Below are 19,040 nucleotides of genomic sequence, written 5' to 3'. Positions count from 1 at the left end.
AAGTGCTCCCTCAAAGAAACACCGTCTGCTGGAAAACTGTACAGCCCAAATGCCTTTTGCAGACTGCAGTGTTGTGTGTAGTGTGCTTTATTGCTGCAATTCAATGTTGACCATGATGCAGAATTGGAAAGAGTCTTGCACAGGTTAGTGAATGAGTTACATAAGGACAGAACCTGACAATAAGAGATATTGATAAATACTAGCCACTGTTGATAGAAGATTGTCTCAATTTATTTATTTTCATATATTTACAGGCCGTCTATAATTGCCAAGGCCTTCCTAGGTGGCTTACAATGCAAAACATATTAACAGAGTAAAAACACATTAAAAACCAATTTAAAAGGGCCACAGCATACAGACTAAACATTTTAAAATTTCCTTAAAAGATATCCTAATTTAGTCCTGCTTCAGGGTCCTCCAGGTATCTACAGATTCAAAGTCACTATCAAGCTAGCTAGCAGAATCGTATGGGCACTAATGTGGGAGCAATCAATTTTATCTTTAGAGCAAAGTTCTAGTACAGCTTGTCCCTGTGGAAATAAATGACTCTGTGCTGTGCTCTGTTTGAGAATGAGAAAAATATTGTGCCCTAGTTGGACTCATCTCATAAGGCCACAAAGTTGGTCTACTCATTGATATAATTCTGTATACATCTATTTCCTATATCCTCAAAGCCTAAATAGCAGCTATTAAATGTGTGCTAAATTGAAGATTTTAAACTATACGAAATGCAAGTTGGTTGTTAATTGAGTTTACTAAGGGAACACAGTTTAATAAAATACAAGCACACATTTGCACGATGCATTGACCCATCCTTCAAAAGCATAATTTCCTGTGTGTCAAAAATACCATGAACCTGGAACTCTTATGACATTCCTGAACTAAAATAGTTGAAGGCAAATTTTTGTATTGTCTACAGTTTTTCACATCAAATAATCATGATGAGCACAATGGCAGTCAACACACACCACTTAGTATTACATTTTTTATTAGTTTTGAGTTTTGCTATGCACATAAAGTAGGGGATTGGGAACGCTCCTTAATTTTATTAAATTGCAAAACATGGCAATGTGGGAACATGCAATTTCCCCCATGTTCTAGCAGCACCCATTCTTTTTGCTTGGGTTGGCAGGCAGGTTGGGAAATAGAAATGACGTGGCAGAGGAGCTAATTTTCCACATTGCTGTTTTTGTGCGGCCAAAGTCTCTCTTTTTTTCTGTCTGTCTTCCTCTTCCTCCCCCTCCTCCTCCTCCTGGATAGATTTATTCATCGCATTCTTTAGCAAGCACACACATACTACATTTTTGTCAATTACTTTCACCTTTTGGACACCCGCAAACTAAAAACAGAAATTGTAATGAGTAAAAGTATTCCTTCAAAAACAGAAACTCATTCTTGTCAAAATTCCCATCTATAAATATCTCTGGAAAGGACAGGAAAGTTTAGATTGGCTGGGTAGTTTGAGTGCCCTGCTGGAGTGCCAGCCTTTAGTGGTACAACAAGAAGTCTGGTTGCATAGGGGGGTGTGTAACAGCCTATTGAGAGTTTAATCAACCATCCTTTGCCAGTGAAAGCACCTTTCCCTACAGAGCAAGCGCTTACGCCACGGGTCTGCTGGCATGTTGGGGAAGTGTCAAGCCAATCTGATTGGATCAGCTGCAGAACATTCATTCCATGGCGGTGGCTTGCACCAATAAGGGAGCCGTCCCAGGAGGCCCCACTCTGCAACTAGGAGTGATCCTGCACCATTGAGAAGGAGGGTTTTCCACAGGGAGAAAACTGCAATGACAGAGAATCAGAATGATGACTGTGAAGTTCTGCAGGTGGTTTTAGTACTCAGAATACAATTCTGAATCCTTGAACTCTTCATGTAAACATTTAGCATCTTAAGCAAAATAATTACTTGGTTTATTGCTGGAGGCAGTGTGGGCAACAGCGCTGATCTAGAGAACTTGACTTTATTTCTAAAAGGGAGTGGGAACAGGTTCTAGCTGGTCTTGCTGCCATTGTTCTATTTATTATTTATTTATTTATTTATTTGGAGTGCTTGTATGCTGCCCCATTCACATAAGCCTCGGGGTGGCTTTCTACAGCTTGTCAAAACAAAGGCGTCAAACCTCAAGTAGCTCAATGATCTGAAAATACCTAGCTATGCTTGTTGATACTGCAGGAGCCACAGAGAAACCTGATCATAAATCTAGCATCCCTTACTTGATCACACTGATATATTTCCTTTTGTGATTGTTAGATCACTACCTAAGTCTAGACTTAGACTTAGATGCAGAGCAGCCACAAAACATTGTAGGGTTGGGGAACTTATTTGAATAGGTAGCTGGGGCACTCATTGCCTAACAGGCCAGGAAGAATTACCTAAGGATGGATGTGCTGGTTCTGTGGATTACCTGACCACTCTCTGAAATGGGGAGATATTTTGGGTTATTGACATGGTATCCTGCTTGGTTTCTGTGTGTTTCAGGATCAGGTCTGACTGTGTCTATGGTCAGAATCCAACAGGATGTTCCCACTAGTTCTCTTACATCCTGCCAATTCTTTGTACAAATGGCTCCACCACTGGCATGACACATAAAAGGGCTCCACCAGCCGGCCTTGCTCCAGAAAGGTGCGGAAGCTCTTTTCAGGGCTTCCTTTAGGAAGTACTATATCTCTCTTACATAAGTGGTGGGTCCAGCTGTGCCGCAGAATCTACGAGACCTGCCACTTTGCAGAGGGGCATTGGTGGGGAGATAAGCATCCCACTGGAATTTGCCGTTCCTTTTGTACTTTTTTGTCATGCCTGCATGGCTACTTTGATGCTTGCAACATAGACAGGCCTTGGAGAAGCATGACCGCAGCCCGCATGCTCAGCCCTTGCCTATCCAGGCTTATGAAATCTGAGTGGGCCGAGTGAGACCATCAACATCTCATTTGGGGAAGTGGCCCTGAAGAAGGCTATTGTGGAAGCACTTCTGGAGAATCCGTGATTGGACTCCCCAAACTAGAATGAATGGCAGCCAGGCTATAGCATTCCATATTTCAACATGTGGCCTGGAGCAGCCCAACTCCAGGGCCTAGGATCATCCAGACTGGACTAGTGTAACGTATTCTAGATGGGGCTGCCTTTGAAGACTGCTTGTAAACTTCAGCCTGCTCAAAATGCTGCTGGAGTACTACCTGGCGCTAAATAATGACTGTAATCCTGTTCCTTCATTACCAGTTGCCAAATTGTTTTTGAATTGGGTTCAGTTCAAAGTGCTGCTTCTTGGATCGTGGGTTGTTCTTTATCCCTCTGCCATCTAAGCTGGGATGTTTAGGGGTCTTTTGGATTTTGTCAAAATCTTTTGGTTTTGAGGTCAGAGCTATGGAATGCCTTCCAGGGGTAGGACTATTTTGGTGCTGATGTCACGATTTTGATGTCACTTCTGGTGTAGGGTAGGTGGGATCTACCTAAAGAAGTCCCTGCTTACCTTCTCAGGGGCAGTGAAAATTCAGTTATTTCAGACTGCCTTTAGAACTAGTTGACCAATTTAATGCTTTCCAAGCTGCTGGATTATTAGTTTGCCTGCCTTGTTTAATTATTGTATAATTTTGCAGGAGGTTAAACATGATTTTTGGTGTGCCGTGTTTTGTATTGTTTATATAATTATTGTTAGCTATCTTGGGATTCTTTGTGGCAGAAAAGTAGGGTAAAAATAATTTTAAGAAATGCTTTTTTTAAAAGGCTGCATTAAAAAATTAATCCATCAGACAGAACCTATAAGTCTTCATCTCGTAGTCAGGCAGTATCTTTATTATGACTAAGGGAGATGTCACAAAGGAACGAGCAAGCCAAGCTCCCTAATTCTCCAGAACATGTAATCTGGCTGGATGTTAAGAAAGGCTAATTGTGGAGAGGTGGCTTGATGTTATAGCCAAAAAGTTTGCATTTGGTCATGGTCTTAAGATAGGGAGTAAGAGGAGAGCTGGAGAACCTGAAAACTTTTCCATTAGAGGATGACATCTTCACTGGCCCTAACAAAGACATTTCTTCCTGGCTCTCTAAACGTAACTAGCCACAGCTGTGGGTAATCCTACTATTGCAAGTGGATGAGCTGTGCCTCTCAGCCTGCTGAAGAGGTGGTCCACCTGCATGGGATGCATGTCTCGCCCCAAGTCTTATATTCAGCAATCTTGTGATAGACCAGAATCCCTGGCTTTTGTGAAATCTTTCACCCTACTAAGGCTCTCCACAATTTCACCTCTGCAACTGGCATCATGGTGGGTGATGGGGAGAGAATTCTCTTTTTTCTGCTTTCCTCCCAACACAGAACCTATGTGTTTTGTTAAATCTGAATAACTGTTGAATTTCCTGTTTTCCAAAACAAGACCCAGCTATTGCAGGTTCATTTCCCCAATACATCTAGGTGTAAACTGAAACCTGTAGAGTACATAGCTGAGCCTAATCCAGTTACGGATGTAAATCTGTGCACCCTTTCCTGGGAGTAAGCCCCTTTGAAATAGCCAGCTTTGCTCCCAAGCCCTATTCTTGCCCTCTACTTTATTTTAAACCAGCTTAAAATAAATAAAATCAAATAAACGTCTCTCCTCTCACCACCCTTTTGGATTAATAGCTTTTCTACAAAAGGCTGTTAATCTGATGCTAATTTGTTGTATCTATTTTCAATATCATTGCAAAATTGTGACTGGACACTGCACAAGGAGCCTTTTCTTTTCCACCATATAATCTCTATGTTGTTTGTGTAGTAAACAAAAATATACAGCAACTCAGCCTGCAATCAAAGCTTTATATAAAATGAAAGTAAAAGCTCCCATGGAGTTTTTCCCTTGTGAACGGTTTTCTCCAGGGAGTCTGTTCTCCTCAATTTAAGTTCCATTTATCATGTTAACATCTTCCCTGTTTTACTATCATTCTTACCCAAAACAAAAACAATTGATCTGCAACCCAGCATCCTCCCAGGATGCTTATTAATATAATTTTCTAAAATTTTTCTGAAGTGGATACCTGTTAGGTTACATAGCCTTTTAGATACTCTGTTTTTCTCTTCAAAAGAAGCCCCCCACTGAAAGGATCCTCTCGTGGTTTCTGAGTCTGGTTGTCTCTGGAGATCCTCTTCGTTTCCTGCTGAGTTCACTGCAGTGTCTTGTTTTCTTCATATTTTGATGGTGTCAGTTTGCCTACAGATAACATTCATTTAATTAATAATGTTAGACCAGTGGCAAATATCCCCTTCCTGGGCCATGCTCTGTAGTGGATGGTGGCCAGCCAGCTCCAGGAGCTCTTGGATGAGATGGGTTATCTGGATCCATTTTATTTGGGCAGCAGGCTGGAGTGGTGCCTGGCTGTGATAGTAAACTGGATGAAGGCTAACAAACTGAAGCTTTAGTCATATAAGACCGAAGTGCTGTTAGTGGGAGGTTCTTCTGACCAGATGGAAGGAATTCACCCTGTTTCAGATGAGGGTCACACCTCCCTCAAAGAAGCAGGTTTGCAGCTGGTCACTTGAGGCCCAGGGGGCTTGAGTGACAGAGTGCCTTCTAGCAGCTTCAGCTGATGGCCCAGCTATGGCCTATCTAGACAGAGATAACCTGGCTGACATAATCTATGCTCTGGTAACCTCTAAAGTAGTTCACTGCAATGCACTCTACATGGGGCTGCCCTTGAAGACTGCTCAGAAGCTGCAGCTTGTGCAAAATGCAACCGCCAGATTAATTACAGGAATCAGGCAATCGAAACATGTAGCACCAATACTGTCCCACTTGCATTGGCTACCTATATGCTTCCATGGCTGAGGTCCACATTATCTGATGGAACACCTCTTCCAACTGCAATCTACCCAGACACTATGCTCCAGGTCTGAGGCCTGCCTCCAAGTGCCACCTCCAAGGGAGGCTTGGTTGGTGGCAACAAGAAGGGTCTTTTCAGTGGTGGCCCCCAGTTATGGGAAAACTGAGGCCTGCCTGACATCAACTTGAAAATATTTTGAGCACCAGGTTAAGAAGACTTTCCTCTCGCATAGGACATTTAATTGGATTAGCATTAAGTTGGAGGTTTGTTAGTTGCTTCAACACATCTCATGAATTAACTTGTATGAGCTATTGTGGCTCTCTAAATTTGTTTTAAATTTGGTCTTAATTTTGTATGGTAACCTTATATGAAGTTTTATCACTGCCTGTATTTTATATTGTACTGTATGTGTAGTTGTAAACCACCTAGAGAGCTTTGGCTATTGGGCTGTATAGAAATAATAATAATACAGGATGCCTCTATGTATTACGTCCTGTGGATCAAAAATGCATCCTGTTTCTGCAGATTACTTGCTCTTCCTGCGTAAACACTTCATAGGACGCGGGTACTACTTCGCACCTCACCATACCTTTTGTGCATTCCTTTAGGTTTATGGCCATTGGTTGGATATTAACAGGTGCATCAGAATTTAGAGGTGCTGGCTCCTTTGCTGCCACAGAGTAAAGAGAGGTTTGCAATCTCTGACAGTTGGCTACTTCTCCTCTTGTTGAGCCAGTCCTGCTGGCCAGAGATCTCCACTCACAGACCAAGGTTTGGTTTGATGTCCTGTGAATGCCTGTGCTGGATTCGTTTGGTAACCCTGTGGTGCTGTATCAGCGTGTGCCAGGAAGGCTAACAAAGCAACCAAGTCTGGTAACTTTGTGCCACTTTTTATAGCTATTTTCACAACAGATTCCACTTTGTCATTACTTTATGGGTATGAAAGGGAGGAGATGTGGTGATCAGACTGCAGGTTCTTTGCAAATGAACAAAAGGCCTCAGATGAAAACAGGACTCATTGTCTGAAAACACTATGTCAGGAGTGCCATACCTTAAAAAATAAGCCTCCAGTTTAACAATAACTGCAGTGCTCCTGAGAGGGCATTGGCTCACAGGAATTAGAATAATAATGAAACATAAATAAATACTGTTTCTCAAATAAACAGCTCAATCTCAGTCTTTTCCCATGGTCTGATGGGTAACTCGTGTGGTAGAAATGTCTATTATCCCATGAGCGATACGTATTGTGTGCAGCCTTCTCTTAGGGATTGTAACTGCATTTCTTCTTGGGCAATAAACACGCCTTCTAACCTGCCTAGGACAGGTGTCAGTACCAAGGTGTGATGCATGTATTTGGTGTGTGACGTCTTTACATAAGGAAACTGAAACAACTTTCTCTGTCCTTGAAATACAGTCCTGTCCTATACAGAGACTCATCTTTGGAAAGAAAATATGGTTCTGCTCCATATGGTACCTTGGCCTTAGACCTTCCTTTCAGAGTTGCTTCCCCCTTGAAGTTGGATCTCTTTCTCAGTGATTGCCTTAATTTTATTGTGCTTAGTTGCCAAAATCGGGGGCTAGTCTGATGTATTGTTGGATTCAAGGTCTGAGAAGTCTTCTCCTAAGTTACTGCTGTTGGGTGTATATGCTTTGCTAAGGGTATCTGCTAACATCAGTAATCATCCTGGGCAGTATTTAAACCCAACATCAGAGTGCTGTAGGTGTATGAGCATAACTTATTATCTCCTTGTTATTCTTTCAAGTAATCTGTGGTCTAATAATGCTCTAACTCTCCCTCTTAACAAGTACACCTTTTATATTGTTATTTTTGTATTTTATTGTATTTTATTGTGTTGTAAGCCACTTCAGCAAGGGGCGGCATAGAAATGTTTTAATAAATAAACAAACAAACAAACAAACGTGGTGAGGCGGTTTGAGAGCATCAGAGAAGCCGAGACCAATGCTGCTAGAAGACGAGACTGTCTCACTGGGATGGACTCCTAGCAGAGTTGCCCAAAGCAAAATGGTCAAAGTGGAGACACCAGACTAAGGGGCACCCGTCCTCTTCAGGAGGAATGATTTTATTTAGACTATGGCATACACAGCCAGGGAGTCTACAATGTTTTTACGCATGGTAGAAGTTCTGGCAGCCATCATTTGCTAGTCTTTTTTGCACCGGTGCACCACTGGGGGCAATCTAGCTTCACACCAGCTGGCCAGCAACACTCTTGAGGAAGTCATCTCACCCGGGGCTTTTCCTCCACCATCCTCCACCAAACATGTCCAGGTAAATCCACTGGTTCCTGCTTCCACACAAACATAGCCAGCTTTTCCCACTGGAGAATGGTGGTCCCTATTTATCTACACATAGATGGTATGCTTTTGAACTGCTAGGTGGGCAGGACCTAGGGACAGGCAACAGGGGATCGCTCCATTTCGCAGGGCTGGGCTCGAACTGTCAGAGTGCCGACCGTGTCTGGTCAACCTATTAAGCCACTGAGCCACTGTGTCCCCAGGAATGGCCACATCAGCAGGAGAGAATGGATCTCTCTAATGGTGGTGGGGTGGAGAAACTCTTGAAAGGCAGCTCCCAGGTAGCAGTGGTAACTGAAGTGACACTGGCAAAGGATCTTTCTCAGACAATGGCAATGTAGGGAAAGAGCTAGACAGTTATTCTTGGCATGCTTTCCCAGGTCAAGATTGCACCAACTCTTCTGATGAGGACTGTGAAGACTGGGAGATGGTGGGAGGAGGAGGGATCAAGGGGGCAGAGGAAGGTGAGACTGCCTCGTGCCTACCACCTCCAGATCCTCAGACAGACCATGGGAACAGGCAGGGTTTGCGGGGGGGGGGGGGGCGAAGGAGAGGAGGAAGATGAGTCCATGTCCTGCCTAGTCCATGACCCCATGATGTGGCATTAGGATAGCAGAGCTACCCAGTTGTTATTATTTATTTATTTATTTATTTATTTAAAACATTTCTATGCCGCCCCATCGCAATAAGCCTCGGGGCAGCTCACAACATCAAAAAAAGTTAACCATACATTAAAACCCCAATACAATAAAACCCCAGTACCATAAAACCTCAATAAAACCTCAGTAAAACCTCAGTGCATTCTCGGCTAAAATTTAAAAAAAAAACCTAGTTAAATAAATAAATTAACAATTAAAATAAGTTTTTAATAAAAAGGTCTTAGCCTGGCGCCGAAAAACAAGTAAGTTAGAAGACTGACTTGGGCCTCGCAGGCTCACCCTTCTCCTGAGGGACCCACCCAGAAGAGCGGGGCCCAGCATTACTGAAAAGGAGGCAGTTTTGGATTCAGCTAATCACTGAGACTGGCCTTTCTGTCATAGCTTGTTAGCTGTGAATTGCAAATACAGAGCTATTTTGCAAAGAGGCTATCCATTGTTATGGAAGCATGAAATGAATACGAGGAAGCCTAGTGTGATGGTTTAATAAAGGTGTGGCCTAATTGTGGATTTTGGAAGTTTTCTTATGGCTCTTTTGCTGCTAGGAGTTCCTCAAGCACCCTAATTTCCAAAATGTTTATTTGGATGCGCTATTGTGGCACTTGCTTGTACTTTTCAAAACTTTTGTTGTGAAAGCAAAGCCATCTCTACACAAGATATTCAGCCTCCTACTTGCAAATACAGTATAAGCAACATTATTTTCTGTAGGATTTGGTGATAGGTTCTAACATTTCACCTTATAAACATGTGAGCTCTTCTGCAGACACAATGGATGTGAAAAATGCTTTGCATGCTGATACTGTGATTTCTGGTGGCTAAGCTGTGCAAAAGAGGGAATCTAAAGAAAGCCCTGATGTAACTTTATCTAGAGATAAGAACCAGAATACTGCATAAAGTACAAGCCCCGCAAGCTGTGTTGCATCCACAACACAGAAGGCATTTTCAGGACTCCCATTACAGAGGACTCTGTTTCTCTTCACTGACAATTTTCTGGGGAGGGAACAAATAGGAGTGGAATGCAGCTCACTCTAAAATTTCAGAATCAACTAATAATTAATCAAGGGACTATTTGTACACAGATGAATGTCTGCCCCATTACTTGGAACAGTTATTCTTTGTGAAAAGCAGGTATTGACTAAATGCACTTACTTTTTGTAAACTCTTAATACGTGGTTTCTGATGCAATTGATAGTTCGTAAATTATAAATTATTTGTATTATGTTTTATATTATTATTCTTATTTATGTAAGCTGTCCTGAGGCTTTTGCGAAAGGACGGCATATAAATATTCTTAATTAATTAATTAATTAATTGGTACTTTCCCTTCACAAATCTAGAAACAGAGTACAAGAGCCTTTACAGTAATTCTGCATGCTTGTTCAAGATTCGAACATGAGTTGTTCTACTGATCACAAAAATAGCCCTGGGTATGGTTTCTACCTTTTGAATTAACATAGTTAGGCAGATCCACTGAGGAACACATAGAAAGAGTTAAGTTAGCCAGGACGTGAGGCAGCCAAGGTTTTGAGCATGCTAAACTCCATTGGAGTAAATGGCATGGATAGTACAATTGTGTATCCATCTACTCAGACATAAAGTCCTTTCAGCTCAATGGGGTTTATGCCCAAGTACATCTTCATTGTCACCTGCTGAGCTTTAAATTTTGTCTGGATTGTGCCTCCAATTTTAAGCACTGCTCCCCATCTTTATTTTGCTGGCATAATCCATACAATATGCACATGAATAAAATGTGAGGCATACTTGTTCAGTGTCTTGTTAAGTGTGCAACAAAAATCACGTCCCAGGCAGTATCTGGTTTCCCACTCCTAGCACTGTCCATCCAGTGGGAGCACTTTAGCATGAGGAGGCCTGTAGCCTTTATGGCATTGCCTGGAGCTTACACTACTGGTGCTTGCTGGCTTGCTTCTACTGCAATTAATATACATGGCATTTTTCAAAGTAACCTAAAAAGTAACCTAAGATATGCAGTTCTCTGTCCCAGGTAGTTTATAATTTAAATGTTAACAGTAGGGAGCAAAGAGAAAGGTCAGGATAGCAAAAGAGTAACAAGGTCAGAGGGTTTCCTAATAAAGTCTCTCCTCCTTACTATCTCAAATTGTTTCCTGGTCTGTGTGCAAATGTGTGTCTGTATATGCACACGCACACACCCATATAGTCCATGTGCCTCTTGGCAAGAGCAGCACTCAGCTAATCTCCATGTTAACATCTGCTGGCAGCTTCATGTGAAGCTGACACCTGTCATGGAGATATCAGTGCCAGCTTCCTAAACAGGCCTCTCTTTAAACCCTTCCAGCCTTGTGGCAAATGAAATGAGGCCTCCCTCCCTTATCTGCAGCTCTAGAGCTCTTGCAGGGGGACCTGAGGTGTGGGAAGGTGGCTTTATCGCATCAAGTGACAAACAGCCTTGGCTAAACAAGCTACTGGGATGAGGACACGCTGGGACCACGCAGTTGCAGCAGGAGAGAAGCAGTGGGATTGAGCGGGGAACTAAATAGGGAACCCCCTCCCCACCTTAAATCCACAGCAGTCCTCCACCCTTCCACTTACACTCTACAGTCATTTCCTCCCAAATACTGGTCTGGTTCTTCTTCACTTGCCAGTATGCACTCACCTTAAATGAAGCAATTTCATATATTTCCGTTCCCTTTTCTCAGTGCAGAACAGGCTCTGCTTTCCCTGACCATTGTCTGCTACAGCTTCTAGTTATCTTGTATAACCAAAATGAAATTCCTCACAACTCTGCTGCATCTTACCCTAACATTGGCAGCCTGTCTTCCTTAAGCAGGTTGTTTGTATTTGCTAGTGGGAAACAGAAATAAAAGAGAAAGATTTTTTCTCCCTCTCTCACAATACTGGAATGTGAGGTCACCCCAGAAAGCTGCTTGGTGGGAGATTCAGGACAGATAAAATGAAGTACTTCTTCACAAAGTACAAAGCTAAACTGTGGAGTTTACTTCCAAAAGATATAGTGATGATCAACAGTGTGGAAGGCTGTAAAAAGAGATTGGATCAATTAATGGTGATTAATTAATTAATCTTGATCGGTGGCAAGATGCCAATTTATACCGGCTGCTGAGGAACTGGCTACTCATGACCTCCTGGTGAGTTCTGCTGAGCAGCAGGAGGGCCATTGTGTGAGCCCAAGGCTAGGCTAGATGGATGGACCCTTGTTCAGATTCAGCATGGCTTTTCTTATGTTCTTACTGCCAAAATCAATCCCAGCTTTCAGTATATTTTCCCCAGTCCTCCCCATTACACTGCAGAATGTTCTGTTTCTGTTCCAGCATGTAGCAAAGTTGATGTTCCTTGAATGCTCTAAGGCAGTGTTGAGGGACTCATGGACTTCTGGATGTTGTTGGATTCCTATCCACTTTTCTTAATATTTGGTTCCAACTACTCTGAATTCACCTGCTCCATTTCATTTCTGTCTATGGGCAGTAGCTAGAATATTGGAGAAATCTGTAACAGATGAGTTTGAATTTCTCAAAATTTTACCTGTGGATTCTACAGCAGATCAGCTTTTCCTGAGAGGCATGGATTTAGCAGAATTGCAGGCGTTTTAAATATGTGTTTGTGTGTGTGCGCGCACATGCATGTGTGCATGCGTGTATTTCTAAGACAAATTTTGTCTTAGAAAAGCCAGCATATTCAAACCTGAAAACTTGCTTCTTTTGAATCTTCCTTGATAAATGAATTATAAAGCCATTATAAATAAGTGTCCAAAATGTGTTGGGTTAATAAATATTTGTCGTGTTTAACCCATTGCTTTCTACATATGGTGAGAGTGAGGCCTGCAATCGATAAGCACTAAGCATGAACTAACCCTAAAAGACTTCCATGGGAGGCACACATGGTTTGTTTTCTGACATTTGAGCAAATGTGGAAATTGTCTGTTGAAGAGGAAGAATGGAAAACCACTGCACTGACCCTCTCACAGTAGCAGCAGACACCAAAGGAACTGACATCACCTGGATTGTGACCGTCAAGCCTCCAGACTGACTAGTGATCCTGGCAATATTCTCTGGACACAAGATGCAAGCTTCATAAACGGCATCTGAAAAGAAGAGGAGAGCACTATAAGCCCCAATTATTCCCAGGCCAAAATTAAGGAACAATCGAGAGCATCTCGCTGTGCATCTCTGCCTGCTCAACAGCCTCTCTCCCACCCTCAAAACATACTTTACCTGGCAGTACCAAGCAGGAGCAGAAGTGGTAGATAGGCTTGCCCTTTTTCCTCCTTACCTTTTAATCTCCCCCTTATATTTGGTAAAACTATCAGGGGTTAGGATGCTCATTTATGAATTTCCAGAAAAGGGAGAATGTATTACAAAAAATAGGTCATTTTCCATAAAAAGTGCATATGCTGTGTTCCATATAATGCTGATGAAAGTTTAAATATAATTATCATTATTTAGGTAGGAATGCAGTACATCTCAACATTGTATATCCGTAGACGGCTTCTGACCAGATGACCTGCATGCCTGCCGAATCTGTTGTCCTGGTGCAACTTCAAGGGCCCTGTGCTCCCCTCTCGGCTGGCTCTTTATGCTGTAACCAGACCTGGACAGGATAGCCCTTCAAACAGAGGAGGTCTCTGCTGCTGCCATTTGAACTGCTGTGATTCTTCCTTTTGGGAATGGGAAACAAGGACAGGCCTTCTTCTTCTCCTCCCTGTACCTGCTGCTGCTTCTGTTCTTGAAACTGCTTCTCACTGCCAGGGAAAGGAAGAGGAGATTTTCCTTTTTGGAGCATGGAACCCTGGTTGGCAGGGGCTCCATTCTTCCAAGTCTTCAGATTGGCTCAGGAAACTTTTTTCCAGGCTTTTCATTTTTTCCCCCTGAGATATGTGGAAAATTGATAAGCCTGTCAAAGAAGAGCTTCTGAAACATTGCTCATCTCCACCATAGGACAAATACCCATGAGAGAAAGTCACAGATAAGTGTTCTGAGATTTTAATTTGTTCTCTTCAAAATTAAATGGAAAGACCAGCATGTGGTATGGCAGAGAGAGAGAATGAAAGTTTTTCAACTTTTCCCCCTTTGGAGGTTTCACTCCCCCTAGCAACTTTTCCTCACCCAAAGAAAATCCATTACCTGCCCCTGTATGAGCTCTACATATTGTGAAAGGGAAAAAAACACCTCTAAAGGAAAAGCTGAATTCTGGGTTCAGACAACATGGGAACCCATGCTCAATGGCTGGGTGTTCATTGTTGAAGAATGTGGGTTATCCTATTGTCTGAACCCTGCCAAGGCAGCAACCCAGCCACAAGCCATGGGACCTCTTCATGGTTTATTTGGAATGAACAAGTCTTGGGTTGTTAGTCAAGCTGTGTTCAGACAACAGGATAACCCACATTCAACAACAAGTCACACTCAGCCCTTATTACCTTGTCTTCCTAACCCAGTTGCTATATGCAACTCCATGTCCCATTAGTCAGGCTGTTGACTCACCAAAGTGTGCTGTGTACAGCAGAAAGCAGCATTTCTGAAGCCTTCTCTTATCCTATGTCTCTAGAAATGTGGAACAGGGCTAGGAGGAGCGTAGCTATGAGAGAGGGAAGCCATTGAGTTCTGGCAGGCCCCAGAGTTCATCATAAAAGAACAATAAGAGAAGTGTTTTGTGACTTTTTCAAACAACAACAACATCCTAAAGAGTTCATCCTAAAGCAACAATAAGACAAGTGTTCTGTGACTTTTTCAAGCAATAACAAAAGTTTCCAAATGTCACTTCCAGTTCAGCAGATTTAGGCTTTTAAAAGAATTCCCACCAAATTTTATGTCAACTATTTTAAGGAATGGTTTAAAATTAAAAACCTTTTACTAAGTTTAAACTTAACTTTCCCAAGAGGCCTGCAATGTTTAAAAACACTTTTGCCATTTGAAAGAGTTCAAAATAACATTCCAGAAGGGATCTTTTAAAAGACATCCCTGTGACGAGCTTGCTCTCTGGGCAGGCTAACATTTAATGCATAACATTTGTTTCTCATTTAGCTGTAAAACAGGCTCTGAACTTGCAGTCTCATAATTAAATGGAATTAAGAGAAGCTGCTGAGCATTTAGAGAGTGGTGAAGGAATGATATTGCTGGAGATCCAATACAGTAGCTCAGGCCTTGGGACGAGAGAACACGCAATTGCAAGGCATGTTTTTCGAAGAATCACTTCACTTGTGACATTGTTTTCCACACAGATGAATGTTCTGCATGGGTAAAAGTGTGTAGCCAACCAGGTATGATGCATCTATGAAGCTGCCTTGTGCTGCATCAGGCTGCTGGTCTCTCCAACCCTACTGTCTGCTTTAACTGGCAGCAGCTACCGTGCTCCTCAGACAAACACCTTCCCCATAACTGATCCTTGTATCTGGAAATGCTGCAGATGAATTTGGCACCTTCTGCATATTAGCATGCGCTCGCTCAACCTCTGTGCTTCCCTGGTGATGTATATTTTCCCCTGACAACATGGATTAAGAAGCTGCAGCAACACATCAACAACAACCGGATTCTTTTCTCCTTTAAAAAGAGGAAGAGAGTGACAAAGGAGGCCCCTCACTCTCTTGAGCGCCTTCTCCCCCGGTACTTGTGATTCTGTGAAGACTAACTGGATTAAATGGGCTTTGTTTTTAGAGCAGCTTAAATGGTACTACTTCCAAGCCAACTAAACCGGGGTGAGCAATTTACAGCCATCCATGTATTATTAGACTGCAGTTCCCATGAGCCTTCTCCTTTGGCTATGCTGGTAGGACTGATAGGAGTTGTAGCCCAACAATATCTGGCAGGCCACACATTCCTAATCCCTCTAAACAATCCTATGAGCTATAACTGGGGGATGGTGCTGGGAAATTTTTGTTAGACAGCTCTAGACCAGCCTTCCCCAACCTGGTGGCCTTCAGAGGCATTTGGATTGCGACTCCCAGAATTCCCATCCAGCAGGGCCATTGACTGGGAATTCTGGGTGTTGCAGTCCAAGTGTGTCTGCAAGGCACAAGGTTGGGAAGGCTTCTCTAGACCCTCCAATGGAACTTCGGATCCCAGAGCTCCCTGTGGTCATAGACATAAGTAAACCGGCTTAAGGTTGCAATCATACACACATATTGAATGAAGCTAGATTACCTGTAAGTAAACATGCACAGGGTCATTAATGATCAGGGAGAATTTTGCTCATGTGACTTACCTTGCATGCACAGCTGCTTATTTATTACCAGTTGTAAGGGAGGAAAACTACTCTGATCTCCGTTAAATGGTTTTATTTCAAATAAGGTAGTTTTCAACAAACACAGTTGTCCCACAACCACCCAAGCTTTGAATGCTTTTGAGAAATTCATGACACAAGATTAAGCTTTTGTTTTGCAAGTTTATTCCATTCTAATGAGTATGCAGTCATTTCAGAGGTACTTCTCTTGGTTTGGAGCTTGACTTTGGGCTTTAAAGATAGCTAATTTCTCTTTGAGGAAAGATATGGGTTGTATTGCCCTTAAGGAGGCAGAAGTTAGACTTCTGCTGAAAAAAGTCACATTTGGATCCTATGATGCTTCCCCTACAGTGTCCGTTACAGGAAAGAGGGGACTTCTCAACTGCAGAAAGTACTCCTAGTCTTTCTGGCTAGTTTGGGGACAGAATCAGGCTTGGTTGTGCCAGGACAGGGACAGTGAGAGTGCATCCCTGTTGTTTCTCCTGGTCCTTTCAGCAGCTTTGGATACCATCAACCATAGTTTCCTTCTGGGTTGTCTTGCAGGGTTAGGACTGGGAGGCATGATGTGATGGAGGCTCTGGTATTTTCTTGATGGACAGATGCAGAAACTGATGCTGGAAGACTTCTGTTCAACCTAATGACCACTGGCATACAGGAAATCTCACCGTTCCCTCTTTCTCCCATTCTTAACACTTACATGAACCCACTGGAAGAAGGTGTTTGGAGGCATTTGGGGAATGGAAGTGGGCAAACAAGTTCAAGCTTAATCCAGACACTGGGCATTCCTAACCTGTTTCCAAAGCTGATGATATGGATAGAGGTTTTCAACTATTTTGGATGGAGGGCACTCCTGTGAAAGACTGAGCTGTCATCTTGGACGTTCTGCTAGACTTCGCAGTATTTGTACTGATGCAGTGGCATTAGTAGTGAGGAGCACCTTTTGCCACCTGAATTGGTTCAGCAGTTGTGATTCTATCTAGAGAAAACCAACCACGCTCCAGTTGCATGCAGACTCAACCACTGCAACACATCCTATGTGAGGCTGGCCCAGAGACTTGGGCTTGTAGAGAAATGGGGCTCAAAGGTTTACCATCAAGAGCCAAGACTGGAGACAGGCCCTTTTTGTAGTAACCTCCAAGCTCTAGTACTCCTTCCCAGAGTACGTCTATATGGCATCATCTTTATTAATTTTTAAATGAGCCTTGAAAATATTTTTTCAATCTTCTTTGTGTTAACTGTGCTGTGAGCTGGACTATATATTATTATAACTGTTGCTTTTTTAGTTTTGTGATTGTTCCTATGTTTATTTTCAGAATGGCCTTATGTTTTATGAAAGTTGCATTGGGAGGGCTCTTCCCTGAAAGGCAGCATATAAATCCTGCATAAAACAAATAAACAAGCAAACAAGCAAACCTATGTACTGAAATACTCAAGCCACCCACCCTGGAAAGTACATGTAATTTCATGCTGATGTTCAGCACGTGTACCTTACGTGTCCTTGGAGGTGAAACCAAAAATGGAAACTACAATACAGTTCTCTTGCCTTAAAACTTCTACAGGAAGAAGCTCAGGGATAAGGGAATCAGATCCTCACTGTAGCAGCAGTAGGGAGGAGAGTTTTATAAAAGCTTTTCCTATCAGGAAAAGGTTTTATAATTTTCTCACAAAGTATTATTTGCTCCAATGATAAAGCACACCTCTATAATTTCTATATGGCCTCTCTCCTACCTTACCGCAGCCTGGAGAAATCTGCAAGGATGCAAAAAAACTTCAGATTTCCTTGAATCTAACCTGTGGATTTCACAGTAAACTGACTTTTTCCAAGTCATGAAGATGCTGCACACTTGTGACCCAATTTATAACCGGATGGGCACTTGCAGTAATGTACATCAGCACTAACATTCATTTGCACCAGTGAAACCGAACCTCCCTGGAATAAAAATCCAATTCTGTGGGTGAAAAAAGAAAGGAAGATGCCTGGCACTCTGTCAAACAAGAAGGAATGGCTTTCACAAAATCTGTCAGCCCGTACTCACACCTGCTTCCCCCCACTAGCCCATTGTTACCAGATGCTTCATGACTCGACAGACTTCTGAGTGAGGGAAAAGCTGCAGCACGGATATCCCCTTCCTTACTGCTGAGCTGCAGGGCAAGGGCCGACAAGAGCCCAGGCTGGGCCAGCTTTCAACAGGGCGTCTGGTGCAACGTGTGGCACGCTGCTTTCGGTGCCTGCCTTGGCTACTGCCTCCACTGTGAACCTCATCTTCTGTAGCCTTGTTTGGCTCGCAACTCCGGTTTCAGCTCTGAGCCAGGTTCTTGACATTCACCAACAGCATTGTGCCCAATGGATGGCTTCCAAGAACAAAACAGTTCCTCCCTCTTTCCCTCTGTATGTCTTCATGGAAAAAACGTTCATGGGTTTTTGTATTTTTTTCTTTTTGTGGCGGGGGAACTAAGCTTGCAATGAGAGAGAGTTTTATTAGGAGACTTGCAAGAGGCCTTTAAATAACTCCATGGTTCAGGATAATGAAATTACCTGCACTAACCCCACAGGGAAAGCCATCCAATAGTTCTCCCAATCCTCCCTCCCTCCCTTTCTTTCTTCTGCCTCTGAAAAATGGTTTGTTTATTTGATTTAGTTTATAATTTTCTAATTTCTTCTTCAGTTGTGAGCACTGCTTTTGAAAATCACTTATTCAGCACATTCTACAACTCTAGAAATAATTTTCGGTCTCACTCAGAGTTAAATGAAATTCGTTAGCTATTTCAACATCATGTAACAGATTAGTCTTTTATAAGTAAAATGTGTATCTCTTGAGAATATGATCCTTTCCATGGAAACTCAGAAATAAGAGCCCATAAGCACCCATGGGACTGTAGGTGCTTTGGGGTAGGGGCCTCCTAAAGTTACCATTGGAAAGCACTGTGTAGCTATTTTGTCTGTCTTCATGGACTTTTCACAGTAAGAGAAACAATGGAAGAAGCCATGGGAAAATGCAGAAAGGTTATGAGCTGCGGATGTTGACATCTGGACCCCTCTAACATATTGCTAATCAGGCAAGGCAATGGCACCAAAAAAGTCT

General features: G+C 42.6%; 1 protein-coding gene and 1 long non-coding RNA gene across 5 annotated transcripts in view; one reads left to right on the top strand and one right to left on the bottom strand.

Annotated features, from left to right (window-relative positions):
• MYOCD (myocardin) overlaps window positions 1-19,040 on the top strand; it is a 316,680-nt gene that overhangs the window by 232,498 nt on the left and 65,142 nt on the right. The window lies entirely within an intron of this gene.
• On the bottom strand, window positions 972-18,204 carry LOC123035489. Its single transcript, XR_006416969.1, has 4 exons — window positions 18,024-18,204; window positions 12,700-12,826; window positions 5,000-5,172; window positions 972-1,779 (listed from the first exon to the last, which is right to left on the bottom strand). It is a non-coding gene; the product is annotated as an uncharacterized LOC123035489 (long non-coding RNA).

The sequence above is a fragment of the Varanus komodoensis genome, unplaced genomic scaffold (genome assembly GCF_004798865.1).
Source record: "Varanus komodoensis strain SLA01 unplaced genomic scaffold, ASM479886v1 scaffold7_1, whole genome shotgun sequence".
In the NCBI taxonomy this organism is placed as follows: Eukaryota; Metazoa; Chordata; class Lepidosauria; order Squamata; family Varanidae; genus Varanus; species Varanus komodoensis.
The sequence above is the reverse complement of the archived record's forward strand: the minus strand, read 5'-3'. Positions and strand labels throughout refer to the sequence as shown.